A 10,037-nucleotide genomic window follows, 5' to 3' on the forward strand; every position below is an offset into this window, starting at 1 on the left:
GTAGATCTGCTAACCAGTTGTTAACCATGACACCAACTGTCATAGTATGGAATAAAGAAGACTAGATAAGACAAATTATTTTATCTTCTTCTTCTTTTCCTTTCGGCTTGGCCCGTTAGGGGTCGCCGCAGCGTGTCATCTCAGATGAACGCACATTTGTTTGGCACAGTTCTACGTCAGATGTCCTTCCTGACGCAACCCCTCTACAATTTAGCTGGGGAGAGAAGCTTACAGCACCTGGTATTCTCAAGCGGTCTCCCATCCAAATACTAACCAGGGCAAAACCCGCTTAGCTTCCGAGATCTGACGAGATCGGGCGTTCTCAGGGTGGCATGGCCGTAAGCCCAAGGCAAATTATTTTATATATAATATAATGTAGGCGGAGTCAGCACGGTGGATCAGCTGGAAAGCTGAGGTCTCGGGTTCAATCCCGCTTGTGTGAATTTTGCATGTTCTCCCCATGCCTGCGTGGCTTTTCTCTGGGCACTCCGGTTTCCTCCCACGTCCTAAAAACATGCAACATTAATTGGACTCTAAATTGCCCCTTGTTGTGACTGTGATTGCGGCTGTTTGTCTCAATGTGGCCTGCGATTGGTTTGCAACCAGTTCAGGGTGTACCCCGCCTCCTGGCGTTGACAGCTGGAACAGACTCCAGGAGTCCAGCGACCCTAGTGAGCATAAGCGGCTAAGAAAATTGATGAATAATATAGGCAGCAGGGTAGCACAGCTGTAGAGCATTGGTCTCACAATTCTGAGGAGTTCTAATCTCGGCTCCACCGTGTGGAATTTGCATGTTCCCCCCGTACCTGCATGGGTTTTCTCCCAGCACTCCGGTTTTCTTCCACATCCGAGCCTCTAAATTGCCCCTGTGTGGGATTGTGAGTGGAACTGTTGTCTGTCGCTGTCTGTGCCCTGTAATTGGCTGGCTACCAATTCAGGGTGCACCGTGCCTCCTGCCCGATGAAAGCTGGGATTGGCTTCAGCACTCTTGCAGCCCTCGTGAGGATAAGTGGTTCATAAAATGGATGGATGGATGGATGCATGCTACAGACACACTAAAGGGGAGTTAGGGTTAGTCCTTCTGCTGTCCGCCCTCATTGGCCCATTGAGGAAGGTCCAGTGCATCAGCTTTGGTCTTCTTCCATAGCAACCATCACGACAGTTATAGCTACGTATTTATTCATATTGTAAGTGAAATTTAGGGAACATATTGTAGGTTTGTCAAACTGGAGGACATCATATAAAACATCATAACTACAAGTCATGATCAAGTGGCACACTATAGCAAAATAACAAAATACATGGGTCAATCAAGCTATTTTTCTCAAAGAACACAGCCTTTACGTAAAATCTGTTTACAAGACAACCTAAAATCCTTGTGTAAACACTCTTCTTGCATGTGCAGATGTATTTTTTTGTTCTGCTGTCTTGTCGTCTTCTCAGGTATCTTTTCTTCTTTGGTGATAGCAGTAATGGTATCCTTAGCAACATTGGTTACAATGAAAGGAATGGAAAAAAAGGATTGGAAAATAGATGAGGAAACAAAGCATATGACACCCTCACTCTCCTTTTGTATTTAGTTAATTAATTAATTGTTTTGTGGGTTAGTCAATTAGTTGTTTGGATAGTTGGTTAGATATTTTCAACAGTTTAATGTCCTAAATCTTCTCTCAGAGCCATCTGTTCCCTTACATCATTTGACATTGCTTTATTTTTCCCTGTGACTGTCCTCGATTGCATGGTGAATTTTAACATTTGGGTCTGAGAAAAGAGTCTTATGACACGTTGGTATGGTCTATGATGCCCTAGACTGTGCTACTATACTGTATGTGCAGGAATGCTTCCCAAGGCTCCACGCTGAGGGTCACTCTTTAAGACTTGAACACTTTATTTTGTCCACCAGTACAATCTAATTGGATCAACAACAACTGATGCATCAAACCTATATAATTCTATATTTACAAAGCTAATAATGTTCAGTTTTTATTGACACTTTCAGACAGGTATTCATTTATTATACACATGAACAGTTTGGGTCATCTAATGTAGGTACCCTGCAATACTGAAGAGCTGCACCACCCACGGTTTTAAGTATATGGTTTAATGTTACTCTCATGGTGTGAAAACAATCAGACTGTTGTCTTGTGAAGTAAGTTTTTGATACAGCGCTTCTCCGGGTGCCTGTGCCTAAGTTGGTGGATCGGGTTATCCAGTGACAGAAGGGTTGGCGGCTTCGACTGTTAAAATGTCCTTGGGCAAAAGAAAAGAAAAAAGGAAGATATGCCCTTGGGCAAGACACTGAACCCTAGATTGAACCCATTGGGCCTGACAGTGCCTTGCATGGCAGCAGTTTCCCAGTGGTCTATAACATATGCTTGAATAGGGGAATTTAAGCCTCTTTATAGGCTGTATTTTAGGCACTCTAATAGTGAAACTAAAGTACTATAAAATGCACTCCAAACAAAACTAAAGTAAACTGATTGGTCTGAAATTATATATTCTTTAATTCTTATTGTAAAGATTTAGATTTTGTTCTGTTTTGTTTTGGCACTACCCATCTACTCTCGTCCCTCCTGGTTAGAGTCTCCCTCCTCAAATAAAGCATTAAAAAATGCATCCAAACATAATAAGACAGTGTCATGTATGTAAGTTAATATAATATTTGGTCAAGTAATTATGTATAAACTGTGTGGATGACAAATAGAGTGTGTGTGTTTTTCTTTTGTAATCTCATCAACAGATACAAGTTGCAGACGGAAGTGCAAGGGAGAGGTGACATGGAAGTGAGAAGCAGAAATCTGTAAGCTATAGTGCAAGCGGAGAACCGCTGTGATATCCAGCATACATTAAACATTGAAGATTCTTTGGATGAATAGTGAGTAGTAGATCTAGCTAAAGAAATGCTTGGAAAATGAAGCATTTCAGCAGCTAGAAAAAAGGATAGAGGTGTGATTTATTTCTCTTCTTCTGAGTCATTTGGTGACATTGTGTTAATTGTAAAATACACTCACTTTCTGCCAATATCATTTTTTAACTGTACAAAGCCCCTAGTTTATAACACGCATAGAGTCAGGTAGGCTAATTAGATTGATAGATAAATATCTAGCTAGATAGACAGACAGACAGCCAAACAGACAGACAGACAGACAGATAGATAGATAGATAGATAGATAGATAGAGATAGATAGATAGATAGATAGATAGATAGATAGATAGATAGATAGATAGATAGATAGATAGATAGATAGATAGATAGATAGATAGATAGAGATAGATAGATAGATAGATAGACAAGAGGTAACGCTATGATATAATGTTGTCCTGTTACCAAGCAACTCCAATTCACAAAGTGCCCAATAAGGCGATAGCATTATAGAGGCTCAATATACAGTACTTTCAGATGCACTCTCACAATAATAAGAAATAAACAAAGATGACTTACCAGAGAGGAAATAACCCAGATAAAGTAATTTTTATACATTCTCTACTAATCCTTTGCACAGTGTAGCAGAAGTTAAAAAACATCAAAAGCAAATTGATCGCTCTGCAGATTGGATTTATGACCAAAAAACGAGATTTTACCTCATAAACTTGTATTTTTGTATATCAGCTTGTGCAGTAATACGTATTCATGTAAATTCTGTTAAAAACAATGTTCTTTCACATCCTGCTATCATACAGTCTTTGTTCTTCTAAAAGCAGGACAACTGTAATAAAAAAACATGTGTAATGGAAATTTTTACTTTTTAATTTTTTTACATTTTATTTATTTTGTCATTGGAAACAGTTTGGTGGCAGGGTGACTAACTGCTCGGCAAACCTACATCAAAATTCAAAAGCACTCGGGTCCAAATCAAGTTTGCGTGTTTTTCCCCCTGCTTGTGTGGGTTTTCTCAGGGTAATCCAGTGTCCTCCCACATCCCAAGATCATATTGGGCGGGCTAATTGAAGAGTAAATTTTACATAGATGTGATTGTGAGAGGTGGTTGTCTGTTTATCTATGTGCCCTGCCATTAGCTGGTGACGAGTTCAGGGTGTACCCACGTTTTCCCCGAAGATAGCTGGGATAGGCTCCAGCACACCCCTGACCCTAGTGAGAATAATCTGTACAGAAAATGGACGGAAACTGTTTGAAAATGAATTATAGGGTTGAAAATAGTAATCTGCGTGTGTACCACATTCTTTTATAAGTACAAATGGTCGATGGGGTGTCCACAACCCATTGTCGAGGGGCCAACACACAGCTCCGCTTCCTATGGTCATGCCAAAGCGATCACATATTTTATTGGATAAAAGTATTCTTTACCACCTCCACTTCAGCACCTCTGGTTTACATATGTCTCCGCCACTGGTTCCGTTCTCCAGCTAACCACAAAGATGCTTCCATTTTCCACCATGTTTCTCCATAATCCCGTTTCAGTGTGTTGGTCAGCCATGCCAACACGTCAAACAGCCAATGTGTAATCTCACTGGGATTAGACCAAGTCAGGCTCTTCCTACACCTAATACCTAACAGATCTAATGGATTCAAATTCACACAGTGGCACAAGGCAGATTTAGACAGTCTATCTTTTGGGCCAGCCAATATTCAAAATCACAGTACTATGTTTCCATGGAAACAATGTGGATATTTCAAGACAGTCATACAAGACCTCGTGCTATTGTGTGCTGCTATTGTCTCTTCTCAACTCTTGTTTAGTTGTATCATTGTTGTGTCAGAATTCCTGAGTGACAGGAATCGCTATTTATAACAGCAAACGTGGAATAATGACAATCCGTTGTGAAAATAAAACCCTTTCAAGTCTGCAGAACAGACACTGAAATTTCTATTTAACCTTAACATGGTAAAGTCTAGACTTTCCACTACATCGCACCTTTAAATTTCTTCAGAGCACATTCCAGATGACTTTGGGTACGAGACTGGGTAAATCCTGGATTGGTCGCCCACCAATCACAGTTTTTGAATACAATGATTTATTTTTCTTTACATATTATATATTTTATTTTATTTTTCAATAAACTTGCACATTGTTTATGCGGATACTGGCACATGCTGCTGTCAGCCCCATGTACAGAAACTGTAACACTGCTCTAGGCAGAGCTTTGTTAGGCTTCATTTGATTACATTAGCATTTATTAGCAAACATTAACACTAGCAGCAATTATATATCTCCTTTCCAGCAAATGTGTTTTCGAATGAAAGTCTTTCATTTTGCCTAGCTGTTTGATTTGTAGTCTGTAGCACATTTAACTGATTAAAAAAAACTCCATGCATTATTTATTATTTGTTGTTTGGGGTACTGCTGTCCATTTAATACTCTTGAGCAGCAATTGGTATGATGGGGGGAAAAACAAAATGAGAGAAAAACTTAATATTTGAACAAATCCAATCACTGATGTAAAAAAAGAACAAGTGCTATTCTCTAAACGTAACCCATTTCTAAATATGTACAAGGTTAACTTTATCTTTGGTTGGACTCAGATGCTGCAAAAGCTCAATGTAATTTCCCGTTTGTTACAGACTGTTGTGTTATGCAGTGATGAATGGGTGGCAAAGACTCCAATCAAAATAAAAAACAAGGACAAAACAACAGTCAATTTTCAAAAAAAGTGACAGAGCTGGATAATAATTGATAAACAAAAAATGGTCTGTAAAATGTAACAACAAACGCACCATGTTGCTCGCTTAAGGCAAGTGTTTTTTAAGGCAATAAAAATATCATAGGATGGATATTAAATAAATTATTAAAATGCTATTGTAATATTCACAAAAATAAAACCAATCATTTCTGCTTTGTGCATTATTCTTATTTATGAAAAATTACCCCTTGGTGACACGACCTGCGTCCCAGAGACAGGAAAGCCTCAATTTCCCACACTCTGCTTTGAATTGATGATGATAGGCAGTCCAGTGCAAGCGTTTGGCATGGTATTGTACATCAAAAGGCAAAAAATAAGAAAATGTGCAATGTGTGGACCATTGAAGTACGTACTGTATTTCTGAGCAGGAGTGATTTCTTATTACACCGCATACTGTACATGGTAGAGCAGGTAAACCTTTTCCATGTTGATTTGTCTTTAAAACGAAGTCCTTGCGAGCAATTGCTCCCCCAGCTATTCACTTCTCCAAACGTACATGAGCTATGTGAAGTGTCAGAGAGAAAATAGACCAAATTATTCGTCAATTGATTTTTATCCATTCAAACCGTCTGACTGCAACAACAACAAAAAAAAACATCAACATGTACCTATAAATATGCCAAAGCTCTCTGAGTCTCATGGTTGTTGTTGCTATGCAACAAACAAAATCAGAGCTTTTGCATACCGTAATTCCTGGCCTACAGAGTGCACCTGGTGATAAGCCTCACCCAGTAAAGGAAATACCATTTGGTACATACATACGCCGCAGCTGTGTAAAAGCCGCAAGCCCACATTGAAACTCACATTGAAACACGAGATTTTTACAAAGAAAGACGTTACACAGAGAGACTAACGCTTATGCTAGCGCAGCCGCCCGAACGCTAACGGGATGATTAAAAAAAAAAAACAACATACCAGTAAAAATCAATCAGACATGGCAGTTACACGCTAGCACAGCACTAAGAGGGGCGGACCTATAAAAGTCACTTTCTCAGCACGTATATTCCACCGGTCTCACTCTTACCTTTTCTGCTCGAGTGCCCCCTTGCGGCCATTGGAAAAAATGCACAAATTAGCCGTATCACCGCATAAACCGCAGGGTTGAAAGCGTGTGAAAAAAGTCGTGGTTTATAGGCTGGAAATTATGGTAACTCAAATTCACCTAAAAATGTAAGAATGATTCCAATTATGAGAATAAACACTGATGGAGATGATAATATTGAATTGGAGATTTATCAATCTACATATGTTATATGTTATATACAGTGAAGAGGGGGGCGCTGTCGAGCAGCGAAACAAGATGGCAGCATGATATCGAGGCTCCGCTCAACTCCGCATAAAAACATTTAACTACCCGAATACAAGCGTAAGAGTGACTTTGAAAAAAGTCTGAGACCACATCAACTACCAGCGGTAAAAGCTATGGCCGGACTCGTGGCACACAAAAGCCAAAATCTAATCAGCAGCACGGAGAAGAGCATGAGGAGGCCTGTGAAAGCGTGGCAGACATGGCGGCTCTGCTAATGGAGCTAAAAGCCCTCCGCTTGGATTTTGCTTCCAGGTTGGACTACATAAATTGCCATTTGAAAGACATGAACAACTCTATCAACGCTTTGGAGCAAAGCATGGTTGAGGTCAGGAACAACGCAGCCTACAACACAACGCGTATAACTGAAGCCGAGGAGCATATATCATCTCTGGAATATGATTTGGAGGTGGCTAAAGCGGAGCTAGCTACTGCTGCCGAACGCATCACTCTTTTGGAAAGGTGGATGATTTAGAGAACCGGGGACACCGCAAAAATCTTCGTCTGTTTGGCCTACGTGAAAATGCTGAAATGAATCGGTCCTTATTGGAGTTTGTGGAGCACGAGTTACCAACATGGTTGAAACTAGGTGGTGACAGGAGCTTCATTCTTGAGCGTGTACACCGGACTCTGGCGCGGCCAAAACCAGGCCAAAGTTGAGCTGTGATCATTCGTTTTCTGAAGTTTCAAGACAGAGAATTTGTTCTGCGCACCGCTAGGCAGCTCAACATGACCCATGAAGAAAAGAAGCTCACATTTGCACCAGATTTGTTGGTCGAAACCATGCGTCAATGCAACGCGTTCAATGTGGTGAGAAAAAAGTTTGTGGAGAAAGGGCTTTACCGTGGATTCCAGATTTACCCCTGCAAGTTGAGAATCCTACATAAAGGAAGAATACAGCTGTTTGCCACGCCTAGAGAAGCTGAGAACTTTTATCAGACAATCACTTGAACATTATGGCAAGCTTCATGATACACTCTTATGTCAGACCTTTACAAGTTGTGCCATTCTACCGGTTTTTTGGTTTAGCTTATTTAGTTATTGCTCAGTGTGTGCTTGGTCAACATTGGTCATTTTTAGTTAGTTTGACCTATTACTTTTTCTTTTGATTTTATTCATTTATTTATTCTTGTGGAGGGGTAAAAAGAGTAGTAAGTTTCGGGTATGCCAGATTTGCTATTGTATTATTTATTTATTTTTGGGGGGGTTGGGAGGATGCCACCATTTATGTTTCTTTCTGTTTTTCGTTTGCTTGAATAGTTTTACCACTCCTCCTTAAGGTGGATTGGTGTTAGTCCCCATATCTGTTTCATTAAAAAAAAAATAGTACTCCTTCAGGAGAGTCATTTGACTGATTCAGATATCAAAAAGCTTAGAAATAGGTGGCCTGGAAATGTACTATATGCATCATACAATAATTATGCACGGGGTGTTTTAATTCTTGTTCACAAAACTATACCATTACAAATCACTAATACAATTCAGGATCCAGCAGGGCGATATGTGATAATCCAGGGTACTATTTTCTCTCTCGCATTAAATTTGGTATGTCTATATGGTCCAAATGAGGACAATCCGAAATTTTTTTAAGACCTTTTTCTCACAATTTCTGCTTTACATGGGTCAGTTATAATTGGCGGTGACTTTAATTGCACATTAAATCCTGTATTGGATCGTACTACAGGTTTAAATCCAAGTAAAGCGAAAACAAGGAAAATTTTAAAACAATATCGTGTTGATTTAAATTTAGTTGAAATTTGGAGACATTTTAATCCTTCTAAAATGGAATTTTCATGTTATTCAGGCTCCCAGAAATCTCGATCACGCATTGATTACTTTTTTGTCTCTCAAAACCTTCTGTCAAAGGTTAAAAACTGCTGGTATGACAGTATAGTGATTAATGAAAAATATTATTTGTAGAGTACAACTCTGTCCTGGTTGCTCATAAAATGGAGTCACACATACAGTTGTCAAAGGTTCAATAATTGTTTTATTTTTGTTTTATGAAGCCGTTTTTGACTTAATTTTAGATGACATCGATAATTAAGAATAATACAAAAATGTCACTTCTCTCATTGGTACTTCAGTTCATAACGGATATATCGTCACCTTTCTCCGGGGAACCTTGACAGTCATCATGAGGCAAGCGATCATTTCTCCACCATCGAGTTAGTTCGCAGCAGTTCGAACCAGGTCAAAGCTCAGGAGTGTACTGGCTGATTGATCAGCGCAGAACCAACTGTGTTTGAGCTTGGAAGTTCCACTGTACTTTGACACTTAAACATAGCCAACAATTTGATGCTATAAATGAGAGGACAGCAAGTAAAACCATAGGTCTTAGTAAGTTTGGAAAGTGAAAAAATGAAATGTGTTTGTGGAGTTTTGCAGAGCTGAAGAAAATATTTCTGATACTGTCATCAGTATTATTGTGGCTCGAAGCTTCCCTTCATCCAAAGTTACAATGAAAGACATGCACATTTAGGCAGCAAGCATCTATTGCGGATTTGACTGCACATAAGATAAATGTCAAGCAAAGTGTTAGACTGCGGCAACTGTTCACATCACGTGACACTGGATTGGAGTGGAATATGTGTCAGATTTAAACCCGTTCATCTCAATACTGCACTATTTTTTGAGAAAAGGTGGAGTTTCAATCACAAACTCTTATATCTGTCAATTTTTGTTTACCATATTAAAATTTTTAAATCTTGTCTTTTGTAAAACGCTTTAAACCTCGTTCTTCTATGTTTCAATATGTTATAATTTGTAAAGTAAATGCTTTTGTTTGTAAAATATCTTATCCCAAAAACAGAGGAGTTTTGGTTGTAAATATTAAGCGGATTCAGTGTTTAAAATTGTTTGCCCCGACGTATTTCGGACTCTTCGGAGAATTTCACTGACCACACCTCCCACAGTAGGTAGACTGCTGTCTAACACAATTTTGATTACTTGGAATGGACCACAGACAAATTCTGAGCTCCGCTGACATGTGGGGTGGATGTCAGATAGATGTATTATATTTAAGTATGTGAACAGGGAGTATCAAATCCTCCGCTTCAATGTAAAAATCAATTCAGTGAACACATGATGA

General features: G+C 39.3%; 1 pseudogene; it reads right to left on the minus strand.

The window, feature by feature from the left end:
- Nucleotides 1-225: 225 nt before the first annotated feature.
- Nucleotides 226-344, minus strand: LOC133504153 (5S ribosomal RNA; annotated as a pseudogene).
- Nucleotides 345-10,037: the final 9,693 nt, after the last annotated feature.

The sequence above is a fragment of the Syngnathoides biaculeatus genome, chromosome 7 (assembly GCF_019802595.1).
Source record: "Syngnathoides biaculeatus isolate LvHL_M chromosome 7, ASM1980259v1, whole genome shotgun sequence".
Taxonomy (NCBI): domain Eukaryota; kingdom Metazoa; phylum Chordata; class Actinopteri; order Syngnathiformes; family Syngnathidae; genus Syngnathoides; species Syngnathoides biaculeatus.